At 40.0% G+C, this 24663-nt stretch overlaps 1 protein-coding gene across 6 annotated transcripts in view; it reads left to right on the plus strand.

Annotated features, from left to right (window-relative positions):
* The window catches only part of LOC111874353 (5-hydroxytryptamine receptor), a 644097-nt gene that overhangs the window by 361298 nt on the left and 258136 nt on the right, over positions 1-24663 (plus strand). For all 6 annotated transcript variants that reach the window (XM_033755419.1, XM_023869793.2, XM_033755421.1 and 3 more), the window contains one exon: positions 22355-22423. The gene's annotated coding sequence lies outside the window, so the exon portion shown is untranslated. The remainder of the gene's footprint in view (positions 1-22354; positions 22424-24663) is intronic.

Below are 24663 nucleotides of genomic sequence, written 5' to 3' on the forward strand. Positions count from 1 at the left end.
ATTTACGAAACTAATATCGCGACCTTAGGAATGATATATATATATATATTTTCAAGAAAGAAATTTTTTGAACATAGATATGTTAGGTAGATTCTGGTGGGTTTCACTGTGGTGTGTAACACTCAGAATTACTGGGTTTTGGGATTTTGTTCATCGTCCGGTATTCTAAAAACTAGAAAACACAACGTTTCTGAAACTGGATCTGTGTCTGTCCTCATGTGAGGGGGGAAGACGCCTACTCATTTGGATCCCTTAGAAAGAGTTGAGTAGGTATCTTCCACCTCTCCTTAAAAAAGAAAGAGATCCAGTTTCCGAAACGTTGTGCTGTCTCTATTCTAGAATACAGAACGATTGACAGAGTCTAAGAACCCAGTAAATATAAACATGTATATTTACAAATTTCTTGATGTGAAGTTGTAACCGTATGCCCGTGCCAATACTCCTGACTCAGTAGACAATATTTTTTGCCGGGAGAAAGTAGCAGATGGTAAGGATGAACACCATTGCTCTACTAGATTTGCTTCTTATCCTCAGTAAATGTTACTTTTAGTGGTCGTCCAGGAGTCATATTAGCACCAAAACACTTCTTGTCCGCCATTCTTAATATTTACCATCCATTTGTGAAAATTCCTCGGGCCCATGTTACCACCGTAATCTACTTGTACATATCAATGTCACTAGTGGTGGTCACTCTGACCACAGAGCGTCGTTCTTGTGTGGTGGACCTCGTGACTGAAATTTCCATGTTCATCATGTTACAGTATTATCACTACTCAAACGGACAGTCATGGCCGAATTGATGCTAATGCAGGCAGTTCATTTAGATTATACCTGCTATCCTTTGCAGTGCTGACATCTCCAGAGTTTCAGGGGAATGAAGTTCTCCTTAAGTCACATATATCCTGGGTATGGCATTACTTATCAAATTAACTGAAAAGGGAACATGTCCACATTTCAGCATTTGGATTTGTTCCCTCTTCCACCCGACCGGTGGCACTGGGTGCTCTGTTCCATATGATGTGATGAGTGCTTATTATGAATACCCTCTTTCAAGGTTTCCCAGCATTTCATCCAGTAGTTCTGAATATCACACGTTTTTAAATTTTAAAACGACGCTGTGTTAATATCATGTTTTCCGTTGCATTGAGTGGGGAAGGCGATTGTGAATGAATAACTCGCGAAGGATATAGAATCGAAGGATCATATATATATATACTTGTATACACCAATTGTATATTAACATTTTCCCAACATTTATTTGAAAGAATTTAAGAAATCTGAAATTTCAGACAGAATATTACTTGGCTTATTGGGAATCGAACTTCAGGCCTCTGGAATACGAATCAGTAACGCTACTTATTCAAGCCTCAAAGTTTTACCTAGCAGGAACAGAGTGAAGGAGTGTTTCTTTTAGCGGACATAATCTCACGAAGCCTAACGTCTGTATCTCACCGGTCAGGATGAAGAATACATCAAGTTGATCCTATTTTTTACGTTTTGTTCTTGTCATGGGATGAGACTGAGCTTCTTGATACTGTGACATGTATACCCATTGCTAGGCAACGACTCGTTAAACAGGTGCCCGCGGTGAACACTCCTTAACATCAGAGAAGCTGTTTTTCATTTTGTCCGCGCCGCGACCATTCCTATGCAATAGTACAGTAAACACGGCTAAAACATTGCGGGAAAATAGAAAACGGTGTTCTCAGTGGGGTCCGTACAAAGTGGTTATAAAGTAGAGTTAAATTGAGCAGTATGGAATACCAGGATATGAGCTTGGGAGCAGAAAATTGAATTGAGTTGAGTGTTCGGAATTGGCAGCTGCAGAATAGTGGTAAGAAAGGGATTAGGCTGTGAAAAGAAGGCTTTATGTGTGATGTGAAGTGACGTTGCCAGAACACCGACAGTGAAGGCTGAGAAACCTAGTGCGCGTGCAACGGTGGCCTGTAAAGTGTGTAGATCAGTGATAGCGCTGCAATTACCTGTAGTCCCGAGTTGTGTCAATGGATAAGGTGCAATAAATCCAATCATCCAATCCAAAACCCGTCTTATAAGTCACTCCTACAGGTGACAACACGTAAGTCGAAAATGGGTCCGTTGTACCGAAACCGAATGATACGTGAGAGAATGGAGCATAAGAAGAATGGTAACTTAAAAGGGGAGAACTCGAACAGAACCTACCCATGCGCCACTTCTCACCAGAAATTCCACATGGACTTCTCCTAGGATCGAACCGGAGATTGGGCGATTAGAAGAGAGCGACTAACGACCTGAGTTAAGGCACGGCCAAAGTGTGCATGTAGGTTCTATACACTCATTCAGAGGTCGCTAATCATGAAAGCAGCTTTGCCTTTCCACTTTCCATTTTCGAGACCCAGTGAATAATTCGGAGAATGGGACAAACGCCATTCGAGCTGATAAGCCGCGACGCCATTATCCAAAAAGGCCGGAAATTGGACCCGAATGGGCACATTGGGATGTCTCTATCCGTAGGGAACATGGAACCTGCGCTGCAAACTTATGTACAAATGGGCAAAACACAATGCGCGTAATCATGCGGTGGGGATGAAAAGGGCGCGAAACTTCACGAGAGTTGGGAGAGCCACCTGGGTACAAGAACACTGAACAGGTTCAGTTTTACTATAATGTTACAATAAGACACTATTCTCGGATATTTTGTCTCTTCTTTCGTGTCATTCGCCTCACCCTTTCTCTCGTCCTTTATGCCTGCCGTCTGTCCCTCTTTCCGTTTTATTTATTACTCTTCCTTTCGGCTTTTTCTTTCCCCTCTTCCTTCATCTTTATTTATTTATTTATTTCTTCCTTCTTTCTGCCCTTTATTTTTTCTTCATTTTCCCTTATTTTTCTCATCCTTGGTTTATTTCCTCCCTTCTATCTTTCTACCATCTCTGCCACTTGGAGAAGATGGGGCGCGAAGTGCTTCTGACCCACCTGGAGCACGGCTGTAAACTCTGTGCTTCACAGTGAGCGTTCAGTTCCCTTGCCATCCGAGTGCGTTATGACGCTAGTGCTCAAGAGTTGCTAACAGCAGTAAAATCACGTCGATGTTGCGAAATAAAAATAGTGACACTAATAAATTCTGACATTAGTGTCAATTCGAAATGTTTGGACTGTGATACTGAGAGAACTGTAGACGGATACCACCGTGCTTAATTAGTTAAACACAGGGACAACTTTACCTACTTATTCTCAATATGAATTTTGGGCACCTCAAAACAAAGTAACGGGGAGAATACTTGGGCATGGGAGAGGATAAGTAACAGGATAAATTAAATGTGAAGTTGTTCCTGTACTTGACTGATCAAGCACCACGACATGAAGAGGTATGGAGGGTTGGGGTATAGCTGTGGCAGTCTTGACCTCGGCACTAGATGAAGGTGAGCGATCAGCTTGACGCAAAGAAGCCGCACACCCCCGGAAAGAGCCCGCGGTACCCGTTGGGTATGTGGCTTGGTGGGCTCCAGACCCGGTCTGGACGCTGTACACAGGAGAACAATCTCATGCCTCTGATTCGAATCGGAACCCGATCTTCCAGCCCGTAGCCCATCGCTATGAAGACTGAGATATGAATTGAAAAATTACGAGCTTCATAATTTGTACTTATCATTACGTACCATCAAATGGAGTAGGCTGCATTGGGAAGAGCATCTAGTGTGTACTGGGATTACTTTCACAGAAGGCACATACATTTTTAATCAGAAAATAAGAATGGAGGAGACTACTATACGTTGATGCTAGAGGATAATATTAAAGTGGACTTATAAAAATTGATGTGACAATGCGGACTGGATCCATTTGTCTCAGTGTAATGTCCACTTACGGATTCTTGTGAATGCGATAATATCTTCCGGTTCCATAAGTGGTCGGAAATTGTTTGACTAGCTAAGAGATTTTTCTCAAGAATTTTCATGCTACATGATGATTGACGTCATCAGGTTGACATAAATCATTCAAAGATCGTACACAAAGCTTTAAAACCCTCGCTTGCCACGATTCTGAACAGCATTTGACACAAATGTTTATTTTTTCAAGCGAAACTGTCTGTAGCTTCAGACATGACTCCCAGGCCGACGTATTTAAACTGGCCTTGAAATTAGCGGCAGTTTGTGTTGTACCGCTGGGAGTACCAGCTGTGATTTGTGGATCAATATGTAGGAGACTGACAGTAAAACAGAAGGCAGAGGAGAAGTAGTATAGATGAGTGTCATGAAAGTACAGGGCATGTATGAGAAATGAGATTAAAATGCCAGTAGCAAAATATTGATGGAGGCTCAAATAAAAAATTGCTTTATTTCAAGAATAGTTTAAGAATAGACTGTCAACTTAAGCAGTCTCTATGGATATAATGGTATGAAGTTATTAACAATTCTTGTTGTTAGATCTTGCACACTTTAAAATAAAAGGAGTTATAACAGATTTAAATTTTAAATTTAATTAATATTTTCACATTTTAGTGACTAGACACAGGATTTGGATTGATAATTTGATTTATTAAAAGTTTATAATGCGTGAACACAAATAACTGTAACATTCTTACAGATATATAGCTTACATAAGGTGTTGTCTTTGTTCACTAGTCGTTGCCAGATAGCTAATATTAAGAATACAACTCAAGACTACCAGCCGACTCATACTAACCTTTCAAGTCAAGTAAAATGAAGTCAAAGTCAGAGTCAGTCACATTACGGGAGATGGTCATTCAAGCCTTTTGTGAGGGCCAAGACCAAATTTCTGTTACTGTCAGACAGTTGTGATTTTGTCAATGTGGGGCACGTCTTCTGACGAGAGGACGAGTGTATCATTTTCGAGGGGCTTATAAAGTCTAGCTGCCATTTTTATTCATGAGTTTTAATACAACTTTTGTGATGGGCATTATTCTGTCTTCTTCTGACCCGGCCCCATTCAGCTCTGTCATGATCTTCTGAGACTACGTCGAACACGCCGGTAGAATTCCTAAATGACTGGCGTACTTGTCATTAGCTGTGCCTCAAGGGAGGAGGTGGAGGCTTGTGTAGCCTAGGAGTGCTGAAGCTCCTGGTGTTGCTGTGTGTTGCTGTGTAGCGACGCGGCGGAGAAGAGTCCTGGGATGGTGTGCATGGAAGATGTGGTCTTGGGCGCTTTCCAGAGTCAGAGTTACTTTACTTTACTTTACTTTACTTTCTTCTTGGCGCAAAGGCTCTTGAGGATCACGAACTGAGCCTTTGTTTTAGATTTTACAGCTGAACCCTTACGGCCATAGCACTCGTGACACATCCTCTCTGACGAGAGGTTGGGTTTGTCTCATGTATATGCTTGCCATTGTCAAGTTTATATCACACATATGACATATTACCAAAATTCTTCCTTTTAAAACCATCCAAGTCCTTTGTCAGTCCAGGATTTTGCAAAGCAAACCATGCCTATACTATTTAAATTATGCTATAGCGGTAGCTTAGTTAATTTAAAAGTCGTAAACTTGACCGCTGCCACGTTTAATCCTATTATATTTTCTGTGTCGTGCTTCACCTTGTCCTACGCTGTGAACCTGTTCATTCTCATGATTTTATATGACCTCTGCTTGTCGTCTGCACAATTTTGTTATGCAGTCATATACATACGGAAGGCTGAAAGCCGTGTGCAAATCGCGGACCGGTGTGTACCTTGGAAATTTTCCAAAGGTGTGGAGAACCTTGTTTTTTATGCGCTGTAATTTTAATACGTAGGTGCCTGCCTCTAATTCCCAGGGGGGACAAGCGTACCTTATTACTGATCTAATCAATACCTTATGGAGGGTTATTTTAATGTTAGTTTTTAAACTTAGTTTAACTTAGTTAGTTTTTAACCTAAATCAAAAAGCACCTGAAGATGGCACCTTTGTGCCGAAACATGTAGTGCGGGAGTGAAGAGTGAAGTGGATGAGTGTATGCACTGTAAGACGGCTGGAATAAATCATGGACATAAATCAGTGCAACAGGACGCTAAGGTATAACATTAGTTTTTAAACACTTACTTTTGAATAGGGAGCAGATTCTAATAAATTTTCTGAAGGCCTTGGCTTCAATCATATCTATGTGCAGGCTCAATTTAATCCTCTTATCAGAGATTACAACGAGATATTTTACATTATTGACGAAGGAGATCATATATTCATTCAATGTAAGATGAGCCTCAGGGGACACAAATCTAGGGGAAAAATAGACGTCCTGAGTCTTATCATCATTGATTTTCATGTTCTAACCCTCGGACCATGCCTCAGTAACACTGAGACCACACTGAAGCTTTCTGGACACATATACCTTTGCGCTGTCCGTCGCATATATGTAGGTGTCATCAGCAAAGATACCTAGAGGCAACCTAATTTACATCCATTGGCATAGAAGTTTTACCTCTGAGAAAGGAAAGAGCCAATAAGCTTCATTAGACTGATCGAAAATTTTAATTTAGATAATTTATATAGCAAGCCAACTTTAGCGGATAGATGGTGTCGTGTGGTCAGCGAAACAAATCCCCAGGGCCGTTAATTTGGATTTTCTAGACCGGAGCCGCTACTTGGCACTAACTGCGCCGACAAGCGGCGGTCGCTCGGTCGGTATAGTTTGCTTGCCGACTAAAGCCATGGAGTTTGTTTGTTTACTTATATAGCAAACCAAGGTGCCATCTTATATCAAAGGCTTTTTTTCTATATCGAAAAATTCAGCAGTCATAGGCCTGTCATTGTAGAAGTTTAATGTCACTTAGTTGGTTAGACCATACACTGAAGTGTCATACTGTGACGAGTACGGATACCAAACTGACTTGCATGAAGTAGACCTCTTTCTCCATGGTGTCTTTTGACTATTTTCAGAATAACTTTCTCGAGTAGTTTGACCGCTGTGGGCTTGCGTGCTTATTATTTGCTATGGGAACGTACTAACCGTGTTGTTGTCTAGCAGTCTTGTTAAATTATTCCAGTTTTGAAACTTCATGCCACGATATAAAATTCTTAGAATAAAATTTCTAGCTGAAATATTTTAAAATTCATAGTCAGTTATTAAGATTGTTTGCCGTATCAAAACAAGTGTTTAGGTTGACGGACGGACAAGAAGTTTAATAAGATTACAGTACAGCACAACGTACTTAAAATCAGTTACTATGACTGTCAGTATAAAAAAATGCTGCTTATTATATGTGGCAGGGAAGAATTCCTTACTCTTAAATTTTACAAAAAAAAAATCCATGCAATAGTGTCATCCTCGAGAAACTGATATTCTCCAAGCTGGTCAAGAAATTCGAAGCCTCTGTGGCACCATAAACCTTGTGTATCTTGTCGTTGTGGCCCGTAGTTACTGAGCCAGGTGGGTACAATACGCACCCCTCACATCACATTTCTTAAGAATACATCTGCTCATCTCTTTCCACGCATTCTCAGTCCTCCGCAACGTTTTATTCGTTTTGTTCTCTCGACTCAGATTTTGTGCGTACTCGTACATGCTGAATATTCCTCCATATTATTCCCTTTCCATCGGTCATGTCAGTAGTACCTAACGAAGTGCAAACTCTTTGAAGCTTCGTTGCGCAATTGTCTCCATTCTACTGTTATTTCTTCTCCCTCACTTCCAAATGTTATTCTCAGCAGTTCGTACGTATTAGTCTAGTTCTCTCTGATATGTTTTTCTCTCGCTCCCACTTTGGAGCATAGGGCTGATATCTCAGTTTAATTCATCATTTTTACAGACGGTAGGATTCCTTGGAAGGGTGAGCAGCTCGTCTCAAGGCCTCTACCTAAACACAGGACAACACAAACACACAATAAACGCATACACACACCAAACATCCATGCCCTGGGTGAGATTCGAGCCCACAGTCCCGGCTTTCGAGCGAGCGAAGGCAGTACATGCCTTAGACCGCTCGGCTATCGTGACCGGTGATATAATATTTTGGCATTGAAATTCTCACATAGTCTAGTAACTGTGTTGCAATTATTTCATTTGCTGCTGCCTGTTGCACAATCCCAAGTTTAGGGACTGCCACATTCCTATAAAGTAGCCTCCTTAATAACTAACGAGAACATTTTTGGATGCGAGTTTAGTCTCGTAAGTGAAGGCAATGAAATATTCACATGGATAATACTCGTAAACAAATAAAACACTTCAAATTATATCACAGTATTTATTTATGAAAGAAAAAGATGGGTTTAGAAAAAGCCGATCATATAGAGTATGGCTAATATTGTTGATGAAAAGCGGATCATATGAAGATAAAAGGAGGGACCGTGACGTGGAAAGACGCTTAGTTTTATCGATCTTGTAAAAGCTCTTCGTAGGATTAAATGCTGGGAATATATGAGAATAGAGGATATCCAATATCATATTAAAAGCGATACAAAGGCTGGGCTTACACAAATGTTGTCAGAAATATTGCGAAAAGTAACAAAAATATTTCAATTAATAGAGGTCACAGAGGAAGCCTCTATCTGGCACTGTATCTGGACAGGTAATGCTTACCAGATACGTGGATCCTGAAGGACGAAGACAAAACATAAGTACTAAGTTATTTTTTTATATTATCAGCAAATATAAATGAGAATAATTACTGTAAAATGAAGAAATAAGTTTTTCATGCAAATGAGAACCGTGATATTTATAACTTTAAGGTATCTATTAAAAACTTAGATGATTGTATTTTTAGGAGCATTCGTAAAGCTGCCGAGCCCCTGCTACAGTGTTCATCTCTCCTTCTGAATGTTTGAAAGAAATAGTTGAACGGATCTTTATGAAAACTTACATTGGTGGGAGTTACTTAACTTCATTGAAACTGTCTGTTTCGGTCTAAAATGTGACAAAAATAGCGTTCACTTTACATGAAGGTCCACGTAAATTTCTGTTTTTGCCTCAAGCATAAACCCTTTAGCATTTATAGAAGCGAAACATGTTTCGAACCGTAGTTATACAGAAAAATGAAGCCAATATTCCATGCACAATGTAGCATTTTCGCAAGAATCACAAGCTTCTACACATTTATAAACAAGCATTGCTTATGAAGAAAGCAGTCTTCTGGGATTTGGCACCGTGTATATGTGGTGTTAACCGACGTTTCGGAGGAACGTATCGCCTCCATCGCCTCCACAGTCTGCTTTTACCGGTTCTCACGGTCTCTACCCTTGCAGATTTCTTATATTTTTNATAGATACACATTTTCTTGACGTCGGCACTAGTTGGAGTTGAGTGGTCAGCTTCAGGCCTTGGCTGCTTTAATCCCGGGGAAAAAGCCCCCTGGTTCTCATTGGATAGAGGGTTGGGTGAACTCCATAACCGGTCTGGACGACATGGAGAAGTGAAAATTCTTGCCCCTACCGGGACTCGAACTCTGCTCTAACTTCTAGTTTTAATTTATTTACTTATTTAATCCGTTCCTCTTATACCTTACGGTGTCAAGTTTTTTTTTCTCATTTTGATCATTTTACAGACGGTAGGACTCATTGGAAGAGTGCTCAGCACGTCACAAGGCCTCTACCTTAACACAGACAACACAAACACAGAATAAAGAAATACACATACCAAACAGCCATGTCTTGTGTGTGATTCGAACCCACGATCTGGGCTTCCGAGCGAGCGAAGACAATACATGCCTTAGACCGCTCGGCTACCGTGACCGGCAGTGTATAAGAACAATATTTAAGAATTCAGTTCGTACCTCACAGGAAACATCCGAATCCACTGTCCCTGCTTCCGAGCGAGCGAAGACAGTACATGCCTTAGATCGTTCGGCTACCGTGACCGGCGTACAGTTTTAATTTACAAAAAAGAAAGAAAGAAGAAAAAACACGTTATCACTCTTATGGCTGTGTGGCAGAAGACACACGCTTGTGCCGGCAGTAGAGAACAGTGAATATTGATTAGTTAGATTCAATACCAAGATAACATACACCGAAAATTCATCATAGGAAAAATTACTGGACAAAAACTTGTGGATGATATGCAGGAGAAGAAGGATTAGCTGGGAGCATAATATAACTTACGTCATTGCTTTTTGCAGACGCGATAGCAAAGCATCTTATGAAGCATAGGTGAAGGTGAGTATTATTGGAAAATTCATGTTTTTACTCTGATATACATCAAACCATCCATCTGTTCTCCACCAAAGCTTCAGCACTGCCGAAAGCAGAGACGGACTTCAGGCTTGCACAGCTTCAGTGCTGAGTGACGCAGCAAATGAACGTTGCGTCTAGACTGCCTAAGGCATTTCCAGATTATTGCCAGGATGTATTTATGCGCTCCCAGCTCCCTTAGCATACCACAGTCACACATTTCTCCAGCCTTGTGTTTCATCTTCCAAACCTGCTGAGAGATTTCAATGAACTTTCGTACAGATCGATTCATTGGAAGATTGGGTCACCCATGTTTAATGACATTTTGTAGAATGCTCAGTTTATATATACAAAAACTTAGGAAAATGAAAGAAAGGGTATATTGTTGCAATATAGGCCTAGGTTGAAGGAAGTATTGAAGTGTCTATGTAAGCGTTATTGTATGAGTTCATACTGGATTCAGGTGGCTTTGGATGATAGGTTCCACTGATGTCCCCTTGTGTTCACAGCGGATCTCCGGGTTCCGAAAAAGTGGAAAATTTCTTAATTATCTGGTCTAGTATTATCTTTTATATTACTCTTTTCCAGTGAGCATTTACTTTCATTTTTTGTCGAAATTCACAGTCCATAGAATTTAGCTCAGTTCTCTCATATGTGTTGATGATTTGAGGCTTAGACATAGGTACAGCTTTATCCTTAATAGGAGTATGGGGTCCAATTATTGCTTATTGTGGATGATAAATGCAGACAGATGATAAAGTATGAGGTCATAGCCTATTTAAAGAGAGATCATATGTCGCAATGGGCTGAAGGAAAAGAACATGGAACCATCAGACAGGATAGTGTGTGGTATATTAATATACTCGTACTTTTGTTGGCGAATTTCAGTGTAGTATGCGTTGACAGACTGCTCACACTGGCTTGGCTGGTAGTGTGTTATGAGCCAATTAATTTGTTTCTTTATTCCCAACGAACAGTATTTAATAAGGAACCTCGCCATGTATGTCTTGACCTTGTAGTGTTACAGTGCTCAGATCAAGGATTATAAGAAGAAGAGATATGAAATGAGTTTGACATAGATGAGAAATGCATCGAAGATTTTAGGCGGACACTTCAAGGGAATTTACCAAATTGAATGCCTTGTAGTAAATTGGAAGATAATGGTAAATCTTATTTAGTTAAATAGGAAATTACCTTTGACAATGGAGAACAAGTGTGGTTCCCATAATAGAACATACACTGGGGAGTTGAGAGCGAAGGTCTGAAGTGTGTATTTAAATATAAGAGAGGATGTGACAGGTGGTTGAAAGAAAGTTATATAAAGGAGAACGCCATAATTTGGATTTTGTACCTTATTAATTGGGAAATCAAATCAAAGAAGACTGACGGACGGGACATGTAGAACGCACTCGATGACATCCATAAAATAATTTGGTCAGAAAATTTCAGACTAAGAGGCCACTTAAGAGAACTTTATCTCAATTGGAAGACAGTATTGGAATAGATGTTAGAGAAGTAAGGTGTTAGGCTGTGAACTAGATTGACTTCGTGAGATTTCACGAATGCAATAAAGACTTATCCGGTTCTTTGTAAGCGGGCAATTTCTTCAACAAGTGAGGAACTGTCAACTTACCAAATAAGTTTTTGCATCGAGAAGAAAGAGATTACTGTAATATACACTTGGTCGTCGACTTTCGACCTATGCGACTTAACGATCGGCCTCACTTACGACCACATAAAAATGAAAAATAAAACATGATTGAAATGCAAATTTTTTAAAAATAAATTTTAAAGATGATAAAGAGATTAGAAAGTTTAAAAGATACTGTTAATAAATATATGGCCGACATACGACCAGATCGACTTACGACCTGTCAGTCAGAACGGAAGTCGACGACCAAGTGTATAACAATTTGTGATTAGGCACTTTAGGTGACTGCCACATGCAAAACATAGTGACGAGGCACTTTGCCAAATATTCGCTTTGTACTTGTCTTCGTCCTTTCCTTTCACATCCTCCATATCTTCTTGTTCACATTTTCAATTGACAAGGCTATATAAGAAATATGTGGTACTAGGGAACTGGGGGCATGGATGAGTATGGCTGAGGAAAGCGGACTTGTAGTAGTAACAAGGGAGCATAATGGCTGGCTGACGGGCTTGTGTGGTGTAAGTGTTGGTACAAATTCACAGTGTGATTAGGCTAATGAGGGGGAGCAGAAAAGAACGTGAAAGGGGCGGAATGGGGTTTAAATATTCGCCGTTTCTAACAGCAGCAAACCCTCTACCAGCAGCTAACACCCATCTTCCTTTTCACTGGTCTTTGTCTCTTTGTATGTTGGGCGATTGTGAGCAAACAGATCTCCAGAAATATCTGCCATGTAGGAATGTCGTATGTGCGAAATCCAGCACTGAAGTAACACTATTTCTCCCTTTACTCTACTCTTTGATATATGTGTATATAACAACATGTTCTTAATTAAATAATGTAAACTGTGAGCAGATTTTCAGTACCACGTGAACTCGTAATATGCCGGAAAATGTTTTACTTTTGTGACTTAGTTTACGGCACCGCCAGCATATCAGGCTGTGTCCCTTGCAGTGGTAGGATGGACCGGTGAACAGTGCATTTTAAAGGATATAGAAGAAAGCACCTTGGTTTATTCGAGGGACCATTCCGTAATTTTCCTGCAGGGTTTGAGAAAAGCTACGAAAACCTCAGAACAGTTGAAATTCGAAAGAAACACCTTCAGAACACAAATATAGAAATTTACTGCTAAATAAATTTGTTAATCTGAAAATGCTATATGATTATATTCCGGGAAAGACAGTCGAAATATGCTACTTCAGTTGTGTAATAATTTATCTTTATTTGTCCCCCACTAATTTAAGGCCCACACCAGTTCCTACTTCATAAACTCCATCTAAAATATGTTTGCGCATTCATTATCATCGGTATATGACTTTATTTACAAGTATGAATATATGTCATTGAGTTCGTGAAGTTGTGATCCCTAGCAGGGCCATACAATAGAACCCGTTCAGTATACAGGACTTCTTTCTGTAAGGTTAAACTCTTGAGTTATGGTTCTTGACGTAACACGTAATACCAAGTTTTGTGGTGCACAGATTCTTAGAATGCAAAAACATTTTCATTAATTTAAATCAATTTATTTGTTATCGATACTGCTAGCAATACCACCACCGTTGCAGCGGTTCTATTTCTGCTACCTTTTCTCTTCTCAGTAAAAAAAAGTAAAGGTATCCCTGTAACAGGCCGTGGAGACCCATAGGGTTGTGAGACGTTGAGGTTCCCACATTTTCTAAACAATCGGCTCATAGATGGCGGTAAGGTTGTCAGCCCTACGGGCCGGCCGCCCTTTACCCCCAAGAACATTCCAAGAATATTCCTGGTACTCATTTCTGTTAGAGGCTGAGTCGACACCAGGGCCATAGTTAGGCTGGAAGTATTATGTCAATTTAAAAATTTAATGACCTCTTCGGGATTCGAACCCGCAACCTTCCGGCTTGTAGCATAATGCCTCAAATAACTACGCTACCGCGTTCCCCACTTTTCTCAGTACATTTTCTAATTTTAGGTGCCTATTGTCCGGCAACCTCAAGTGGGGATTCTGTCCCTCTGTCTTTTTGCTCGCTTCTTCGTCTGCTTTTAAAGATGTACACTCCAGTATTGTTTAAGCTGAGTTACATTTGTACAGTTTATTATTTTTTGTTCACTATGTCCACATTTATGCTCAAGCATTTACTGTTTACAGAATTTTCTTTTCACTTTTTTCGTTTCGAAATATCTAAGCATTTATCTCGTGAAGGTATATTCCATAGTGGAGCAATGTAAGATACCTTATTGAATTCAGATGATTTCTGTTCTGTAAATTTCCATACCCAAAGCACTGTAGCTTTATTTTAATAATATATATCCAGCTTCTGGTTTGTATCAAATTTCAAATATTCTAAGTCTGTCACTGTCTGTTCTGTTGAAATAGGAAAATTAGTTTTCTCTAATCAGTTGTTTCGCAGCAAGAAAACTGATTTGAAGCAATTCCAACAATATTTATCGGAAGAAAATATGGTGTTCACTCTGTTCACTTGTTCTTACGACTTGTTGATGTGACTAAAGTTCCCGAAATTTCGGAGGCGTATGCTGCCTCATTCTTCAGAGAGATGGATCCAACCTGTACCTCCGCATTTTCGGTACCATTGTTCACATCCTCACGGCGCAACAACCAAAGAAAAGGCTCATCGTCAGTAATTAACCACCTAGAAAATTTAAAATCTGTTTGGAAGTACTTTTTAAATCAGTGATATGATGACTTTAAACCGCCATCCGTGTATTTCGCTTGAAATGTAGAGTAGAAAGCTGAGCACGATTCTCTCTGGTGAACTACACGAAAAGAGCAAAGGATCCAGGTCTCTTCACTTCACCACGCATTTTGACTTCATTATTACGACTCTCTTTCACGTTCTCTCTTTGATTTACCGGTCCGACGTTTCTGTTCCGTCTCTCAGGCACTCCGTTTTATTACACTCGACAGACCATTGTGAACTAGATGCCCAACCGATTTCGCAGCCAGCAGCCACCCAAATAAGTGATCTTTTACAGCTGTCACGCAGCACATACGTTCTACTCTTTTTGCTATTTGGTATTCTGCTCGTCCTAGGTCGACACCTGCTAACACTCTCCCTGCACTTTGCACACGACCTTAAAGCAGAGTGTCTAATATATCGCCACGTTTCGGCGGTTACGCGTGACGAAAATAGGGGGTTCTAAATCGGATGATTGGACCCATTAGCATTTCGGTTACAAGTCCCCTTAATCAAACTTATTACAGCGCTATCACTGATTTGCACGATTTACAGTTCAGCTTTTCACACGCACTAGGATTCTGTTTCCACTAGTCGTCCCCTAACAACGGATCTCTACACAGAAAGTATCACTTCAAATCACTATGTAGTCTTTTTGACAGTTCTTGTTCAATCACCCTGGAACATCGGAACTTAGTTAAAAACTCTCCTTGATTCTCCTTAGTTGCCAGCGGACTCCGAGATCAAGAAGGACAGGATGTCTTACTGTTCATTGACAACATTTTTAGATTCAGCCAAGCTGATTCAGAGGTATCAGCCTTCCTGGGCCGAATCCCTTCTGCCGTGGGTTACCAGCCAACTTTGGCAACTGACATCGGTACCATGCAGGAAAGGATCGCCACCACAAAGAAGGGATCAATCACATCAGTACAGGCCATCTATGTGACAGCTGATGACTTAACTGATCCAGCTCCTGCTACCACCTTTGCTCACTTGGATGCTACATCTGTGTTGTCGCAAGCTATTGCTGAGCTAGGTATCTATCCTGCTGTGGATCCACTTGACGTAACATCCCGTATTATGGACCCCAACATCATTGGTGCTGAGCACTACCATGTTGCGACACTAACAATGCAGAAAACGCGGTTCTACTGTTGCGTAGCGTATACCACACAGAAAACACTAGTCACGTGATAGTTAAACATTGTTGGGATCTGACGTCATTGCACCTATGCGGAAGTGTGTTCACCGAGCCGTTGCATAACCCCTTTATTGCATTGTTCCGTGCGTGTATTACTTTGAAACGGCTGTTTCTATGGCTCAACCCTAGTGAATTGTAGAGTGGGTGAATTAGCAATAGCGCTATATTTATTCTTATTTATGGTCTGTATGTTTTCTATGAATCCAATTACCAATCCAAATCTCGTATATTGTTACGCAATCATGTGGCAATATAGTACAACCGCCTCTTTCTCGTTCCATTCTTAATCATAGTAATCCAATGAGATCCTTTCCCCAGTAATATAATTCCAGCAAAAGACATAGCCCTGTGAAATTTCTGAACACAAAACGAAAACCTAAATACACTAGAAGTGGTTCTTAGGCTTACCCTCGCTCATCGAAGATAGTTTCGTCTTTTTTTCGGGAACACATCCTAAACATTTTCAGAATTTACCCGCAGTCCGGTTATGTTAACGATGAAAATTTATCTTGACCTTAACCAAGTTGATTTTACATAAGGATCTTCTTCTTTCCGTACCCCACTTTTCCACCGTAGCGTATTATTTCTGTTCTTGAATACACAAAAGCGCATTGTTTTAATTTTCAGAGACGGGAGAGAAGTTTCTATCATTGATCGCATTGATAACACTTAGTTTAATGATAATGAAATTATTACTACTGTTATAATTATCATTTATTTGTTTGTTTGTTCACTTTCCTTCTATATTGTTTCTTCCAAGTACTTACCTGTAATTTGTATTTGACTTTAATAAGTTTGTCTATAATGTAATTACTTTCATCCGCACTGTGCTCTGTCTGTAATTGGCCTTGCGGCTGTTGACTCGGCACATAAATAATAAAGAATTGAATTGAATTGAATTGAATTGAAAACCGAATTCAATTCAGTCAGAGGAGTTCGATGGTTCTAGACGATGTATCTTGTAACTGGAATGCTGACTAGTCCCCCTTTATAATATATCTAGTAAGGGGCTGTAATATAGGATTAATAAAGCTTCATGATTGATGATAGCCAAGAAGAAGTTCTGGTCAGGGTAACGATGAAGAAGACACGAAATCTTCAGGATAATTCTAGCGTTCTCTTCATCATATAGCTGCAGGAATCAGATACTCCATGATCCAGGGCAATTCTTCAAATATCGAGTGTCTTTTAGATGATCAAACGCTTTTCTTTCATATAATCCGAAAGTCCTTTGCATTATTTAGAAAACCGAGATTCGAACTGACTACCTTCCGAATCAAAATCTAAATCACTGTGTTCGGTACAAGCGGTTCTTGACAATTTCGTAGAATACTGAGTAAAATCTAGCATTAAAAAGGTAAAGCTATTCCTGTAACTGGCCTCTGAGACCCATAGGTTTGTTAGATGTTAAGGGTTCCACATTATCTAGATACTCGGCTCAAAGATTAAGGTTGTCAGTTTAACGCGCGGCTGCCCTTTACCGCCCAGGAAAATTCTTGGTACTCATTTCTGTTAGAGGCTGAGTCGACCACAGAGTGGGGCGGGAAGGATTAGGTCAATTGAAAAATCCAACGACCTCATCGGGACTCGAAACCGCGAGTTTCCAGCTTCAGCTTTAACCATCTACGGTACCGCGTGCCCCATAAACCTAACATAAATCATGTTAATTTGAAAATAAAGGAATGGCTCGTGTATCAGATTTATCCAGGATTAACCTACGGACGCCACCCTCTGCAGTTTTCAGAGAAGAGTGAATATATGACTTCAGCTTATGATGAAGTAAACATGCAGCAAAATCTCCCTTTTAAGCCCCGGTTCAACCACTTCTGCCCATTCCGTATTCAACATAGCTTCTTTATCTCTTTGCATTTCTTTTCGTTCTGATATCTTTGTCTGTTGTCTCCACTTTTTTTTTTTTCGTTGTAGTCTTACCCAATCCTTTTTCATTTCGTCACGTAGTCAGTCAAGACACTTTGCATTTCGAATTATATTCAGCGCCTTCTACGCTGTAGTTATGCACTGAATGCATCTTAGTTTCTTAGATGGAGAGCCCTTGGCTGTTTACTTTAGCACAATAAAGGTGAGAGACTAGAGAAACCTGTTTACAGTTTATAAGTTATTGTTTTAATATCGTAGGGCATGTAGCACGAATGGGAGCGAAGAGGAATGCGTATAGGATATTGATGGGAGAACCAGAAGGATAGAGACTACTGGGAACACCAAGGCGTAGGTTGTTGGACGATATTAAAATGGATCTTAGAAAAATAGGATGCGATGATATGGACTGGATTGATCTGGCTCAGGATAAGGATCAGTGGACGGCTTTTGTGAACACGGGAATGAACCTTCGGGTTCCATAAAATGCTGGGAAATTCGTGAGTGGTGTAAATTTGGCTTCTCCTCAAGGAGAGCTCAGCTCTATAAGTAAGTAAGTAAGTTTTAATATTAATACAGGGGACTCAAGCGACTCACGTTTATCTCGCACATGTATGCAATTACAATAAATCTAACATTTGAATTCATTTTTAATACATCTAAGAATGTCTTCCGTGTAGAACCAGCAGTGTCTTGAGGTTTAATATAGAGGCCCACGTTTTTGTTATATGATGCACTGTTAAATTTTGATACTTGGACATGTTTTATCAGTACTAGGGTTCTTTAGGGCCGACTGACATGTGGCAGAATGATTGTGAGAGATTGAATTGGAAAGGATATCGTAAAATGATATTGCTGTTTAATTTGTGGTTTTCTGAAATTCAAATAAACAGAAATCGAAAGATCCCACTCGGTCTAAGCCCGAAACCACCTGTGAGAATACCGTATATACAGGTGTATAAATTGAGGGTCTGGGTCCCACGGTAATAATGCCTTGGTTAGGCCACTAAATGCACCTTAACGAGTCCTTTATAGTCATTCTACAGATTGTTTCACACTACAGAAAATCAAATGGAATGAACAAATTAAAATATGTATTAATAATTACATGAATGAAACTGCAAATCCATTATTCACTCCTCCATAAATACAAACAGCCGATCGCAGTGGCCGCACGGTCTAAGGCATGCACTGTCTTCGCTCGCTCGAACGCTGCGATCGTGGATTCGAATCCCACTTAAGGCATGGATGTTTGTTTATATTTGTGTTTATTCTGTTTATGTTACGTAGCGGCCTTGCGACGGGTTGATCCCCCGCCCAAGGCGTCCTACCGTCTGTCTTAGATTAAGAGACAATAAAATTTACTTAACCTCCACACCATAAAAGGTATAAGAGGAGCAGATTAAGAAAGAAAGAAAGAATAAATACAGACGAAACGGAGGCGAATAAACTTCTAAGGGTGCAGATTGTCTGCAAATTTAAGTGAGCATTTGATTTTACTAAAACATTTTCTGGATTTCAAATTGCGCCATTTTTCCTAACACTTTTAGTTTGCTGGTAATTATTTGAAATATCTAAACCTAGGCTAGTTCGCTCGTTCTTTCGAACAAAACGAGAACATTGACTTGCATATTCGTCACTTCAAATATCCTATCATTTCATGGGACATTAAATAAACTCTGCAGCTGATGTGACCTATGTACCGTACCAAATCATAAAGTGACACATTGATTGTAATAGCAGATTCCGCTCTGTCACATTCATATTTTGAAATGCGCTATATTAATGAACTCTTGTTTAATATGTTTCTATATCTACACACAAACAGTAGACGGAAACATTATTTAAAACTGGAAACCCTGGATTTCTAGAGAGGTCACGTGTGTATATTAAGTAAGAGAATATTTTGAACCAACGGTGTAGCACGATTTTATGCTATAATTATCCTAAATTCCCTGAATAAGAGAGTTCCTTTTCCTCACTCACTCACTCATGGAACTGAGCCCTTCTTGAGAAACCGCCAATTGTGCAGCTACTCAAGAACTTCCCAGAATTTTATGGAGCCCGAAGCTTCATTACCGTGTTCACAAGAGCCGCCCACTAGTCCCTATCCTGAGCCAGATCAATCCAATCCATCCCATCCTATCTCTCTAAAATCGATTTTAATATTTTCCACCCACTTACGACTTGGTTTACCCAGTGGTCTCTTTCCTTCTGGCTTTCCGCCAATATCCTATATGCATCGCTCTTCGCCCCATTCTTGCTACATGCCCTGTCCATCCGCTCCGTTTCTTATTGTCTCTGTCATAATGTCTATGCTTCCCCATCATACTGCTACTGAGCGAACGGACGAGATTTAAGAAATGTTTTAAATGCAATAAAACTCCTTGAAATATTTTTACTCTTACGTGGTAAGTGTGAGTATATGAAGGGGTTTGGACTGGTAATGTGATTTATTTGACAGTTTGTCACAAAACTCTTGACTACGCTTTACAAATTACTATCGCACACAGAGTAGTGTTCTCAGTCAGTCTTCACTTCGCTGCTTGGCAACGTCTTTGAACAGTGGATATTCCTCTCCTTCCGGTTCACGCTCTCGCAGGCTTGCCGTCTCAAGTCTCCATCATATGACAGCTGGCCCTCATTATATAGCCTCGGCACGAGCCACACAGAAAACACCGCTTCCAATAATTACTGCCTTGTTGCATGTTACACAGCCACTACCTAGCAGTGGCCTTTTCTGTGTCTTCACAATTCTTGCTTTGAGCAAATACGCCACAGTACTTTGTAATCTCATACCTAGAATACATTAATATGTAGTCTGAGCGAAATTCTATGTTGGTGACGAAAATTAGTAAGGTTGAAGATCTGAGAAAAAAAAACTATCGCTATGTATCTACTTTAAAGAAACAGGATCCTTCTTGAGTAGCTGATTGAGCTTAAGAAATTGATGTTTTCTTTTATAAAACATGAACGTTTATTCCGTGTTGACAAGTGGAAACAATTTCTCCCTCTCCTAAACTGCATTAACCCAATCCAATTATCTCATCTGCAGTGTGTTACGGCCATTTTTCCAAGGGACCTTACGTCAAAGATGAAGTTAACTCCTCAGGATATTAGACAACTAAAAACTTCAATTTATTCTGATCACCTAGGTTGGTGAAATGTCGAAATAGAGACTAGATTGGTCATATGGATAGAAAGGGGGGATGGAATAAATGCTTCCGAAAACATCTTGTAAAATGGCTACTTGAAACTCCTTAAAGGAGGTGAGAGGATAACAAAACAAACTCTGTGGCCTGTAGCCCTCAAGCGAACTATACCGACTGAGCTAACGCCGTTTGTCGACGAAGTTAGAGCCAACTTTAGCGGGTAGAGGGTGTTGCGTGGTCAGCGCAACGGATCCCCACAGGCGGTAATCTCGGTTTTCTAGACCGGAGCCGCTATTTCCTTGAAATAGCTCCTCAGTTGTTCTCACGAGGCTGAGTGGACCCCGTTCGGGACCCACTACTTCTCAGAAAATCTGGTAGCGCCGGGAATCGAAACCGGGACCTCTGGATCTGTAGCCAGGAAGTCTGACCCCTAGACCATAGAGGCGGTCTTAATACTCCAACAAGGTCTCCTAAAACACATCTAGTTGAAGGGCAGTAGATAGAAGAGGAAGTGGACGTGTTCGAGTTACCGTGGGAATCCGAAGGACTCCGTTAGAGGATGTAGATTCAAGGCGACCAAAATATATATTCATCGAAATGTTAGAAGGAAAACATACGCAAAAAGCTGTTCCCTGAACCCCTTCTTTCCATAAAGAAACCGAAGTCTAGAAATCTGTTCCAGGAATTGCACATTTCAAAGCGTTAGACTTCTGTCTCTTAGAGGCGCTATCGTAAATTATTTACATATTTCATGTGTGAAATTTCGAGCTTCGCTGCGAATGTGATAAATTCCAAGAAATATTTTCTGCTTTGAAAAGATCAAAAATATTTTTACCTCTGCCAACTGAAGTCATAAATAAGCACTTCCAAACATCTGGTTGGGTCGGGTAGACACATATTTCAAAGAAGTGAATTCCGTTTATTGATTTCAGTAAGTTTTGTGCGGTGAGGATATTAGAAGAAAAATCAGAGGTGGCCAACAAGAAATATCATAGTTATTAGACAGTTGTGTAGTTTCTCGTTAAGGTGTGCAGTAATTCAATCAATCCTCTTGTACGATTCGTATATGGAAAACTGTGATTTTGTACGTTATCTGTGGAAGAATTGTATTTTGTGTCTACGTACTGCAGTCCACCAGATCCAATCTATTTACAGCGAGCACACTCGGACTCTCGCTTTATACACGATCTTCATTTTATAAATAACGTATGAAAACAAGATCTAAGAGGAAATCCATTTGGAAGTCCATTTTAACACGTTAAAACCATTAGGATCAAATTCCCTTGATTCCTACTTTTCTTCTTTGTTGCTCCTTTACGTATTTATCTATTTATAAGTTTTCCCATTTTTTGCTCTGAATTTTTGCCTCTTACGTTCAGGATGCAGTTTTTAAAGGCTTTCTTTCTTCTGTCTTTTACCTTATATTTTCCGGTTATTTGGTACACTTTTTAATCCTCTTTATTCTCTCTTTTTATGTATTCCTTTCTTCCTGTGCGGTCTTTCTGCTTCTCCTTCTATTTCCTTGTACAACTGTTTTCTTCATTCCTCTTCTGTTTCTTTATATTCTGGATATGTTTGTGCCCCATTTTTCATTTTCCTTCTAAAATTTCGTCCACTGTCGTGCTGATGGCGACAGGAAAGTTGGAGGGGCAAGCATGTGCCACAACCAGCAGAATGAGGAATATCACGTGTTGTACGATATGTCAACAAATATCAAAATTATGTGTTTAATTTCAGGTCGACATCGCCTGCAGGTAGTTGCCATACTCCAACAAGATCCTGCCTGTGCCACCAAGACACCCTAAGGTGAGTAACAAAATGTGATTGCATAGCTAGCTGGGAAGAGTGCAAGGCATGCTTTATCGAATTTCTGGTTTAGCTCTACGTGTGAAGTTTCTTCGCAATATATATCGTAGGCTTATTTGCTGTTGTTGTTTTTTCCAGTATTCGATAGAGATATAATGAGATCAGTTCTAGACATCAATGTAGGCGCGATAAGAAAACTGCCACAGCCCGCCTTTTCAGTGAGGTGACTGGTATCCAGCGCTTTCATTCGGCTATCACAAGGCCTGACCCACCGCTTCGTGTCGGTTATCACGAGTTTGTATAGCACAGCTGGGAACAAGTTTACATCTAATACCTATCTACCTACGTACCTACCTACCTACCACTCGGCACTACAGCCCTGGGTGAGCCTTGGCCTCCTCTATAACCAGTCTCCACTGCTCTCTATTCCTCATATTCTCTATCCATCCTTTCATCTTCATCTTCTTCAGGTCGTTCTGAACATCATCTGGCCATCTCATCCTGGTCTTACTTTTAACACACACTTTGGCATTGCATTATCTTCCAGTCTTTCGACATGCCTAAATCATCTTATTCTCTATTTTACTGTTAAACCTAGTTTATCTTCTCCTTTCAATAATGTGTTTATCTCCTCATTGTATCTTATCCTCCCTATATTATTTTCCATCACTGCTCTATACATTTTGCGTATTATTTTTCTCTCATTTACATATAGTGCTAGTTCTAATTTTTCATTTTCCCGTAGATACCGAATAGCCATTACTTGTATGACCACCTCACCAAATGTACTTATGTGCCAGATAACTGGGGGGTAGGTAGTGGAGAGTTGTTTTTGAGTGTCGGAAAATGAATTGTATTCGCCTGTTACACAAATATAGGAGCTTTTGAAAGAGAAAGTGTTGATTTTTCTTCTAAACTTTGTATTATGAAGGCCCATAGGGTTGCGAGACGTTGAGGCTCCCACATTATCTAGACAATCGGCTCAGAAATGGCGGTAAGGTTGTCAGCCTTACTCGCCGGCCGCGCTTTACTCCCTAGGAAAATTATTTATTTAATTCCTGGTACTCATTTCTGTTAGAGGCTGACTGAACCCCAGAGACTAATGCGCTGAAAAAATCCAATGATCTCATCGGGACTTGAATCCGCAACCTTCCGGCTTGTAGCATAGTGCCTTAACCACTACGCTAACACGTGCCCCATTATGTTGAGGATAACATAACATAATTAATTACTTTTTCCAACAATGTGAACTGGATTTTAAAATTCCCGCGTACCGTATATTTATTCATTTTACCAGATATTTTATCATCAGTTACTATTTCGAATTAAGAAAGGAATTTTGAATAACTATGTACACATTTTGTACCGAATGTTTCTTTAAAATATCAGAGGATTTCTATATATAAAGACTTCATGCCATGAGAATTTTGTACAAAACAGAACATTTCCATCTTAGAACTCATTGATATAAAAGGAAAATATTGTATTTCCATTTTTGAAGTGGAGAGGAACGTTTTTTATTATTACGTACATCTTGTCAAAACATATCCATGTTATTTTAAAACGCAGCCTTTTTTCTTGGGATATTATTAATGTCAGATATATTTTAAAACTTGCTAATGTGAAGAAATATCTCCAAGCTATTGTGATAGAAATGAAAATAGTTAGATAAGTGCAAAAAAAAAGTCCTAATTTCGCATGATATTGAGTATGAAATTTCTTGAATGACAAGCACACACCGAACCGAAGATAAACCAACTATCCAACAGAACCGTAAGTAACATCAGATTCTCGTATATAGAGACAGAATATAAAGAATTCAAATATAACCCATCGCATATTACAATAAGGCAAACACACGTGCCGAAACAGCTTGTTAACCCACAGTCCGAGGCAACTGCATAAGGAAAGCAGAACAGCATTACAGTGAGCAGCAGATTCCTACATCACAACAGCCTGTACACCTGATGGCCGGTTAGGCCCAAACGTAGTGACAGTCAAGACAAGACGGCGAGAGAATATTAACCGCCGTTGCAAATAGACGGCAAAAAGTGGGACGCAAAGTCAGAACCGATTTTGTTCCTTGAAATTAAATGATAATTCCCACTGCCTCAACAAGAAAATATATAATAATAATTATTCTAATGCCGGTCACGGTAGCCGAGTGGTCTAAGGCGTGCAGTGTCTTCTCTCGCTTGGAAACTGGGATCGTGGATTCGAATCCCACTCAGGGCATGGCT

Source organism: Cryptotermes secundus, unplaced genomic scaffold, assembly GCF_002891405.2.
Source record: "Cryptotermes secundus unplaced genomic scaffold, Csec_1.0 scaffold49, whole genome shotgun sequence".
NCBI classification, from domain to species: Eukaryota; Metazoa; Arthropoda; class Insecta; order Blattodea; family Kalotermitidae; genus Cryptotermes; species Cryptotermes secundus.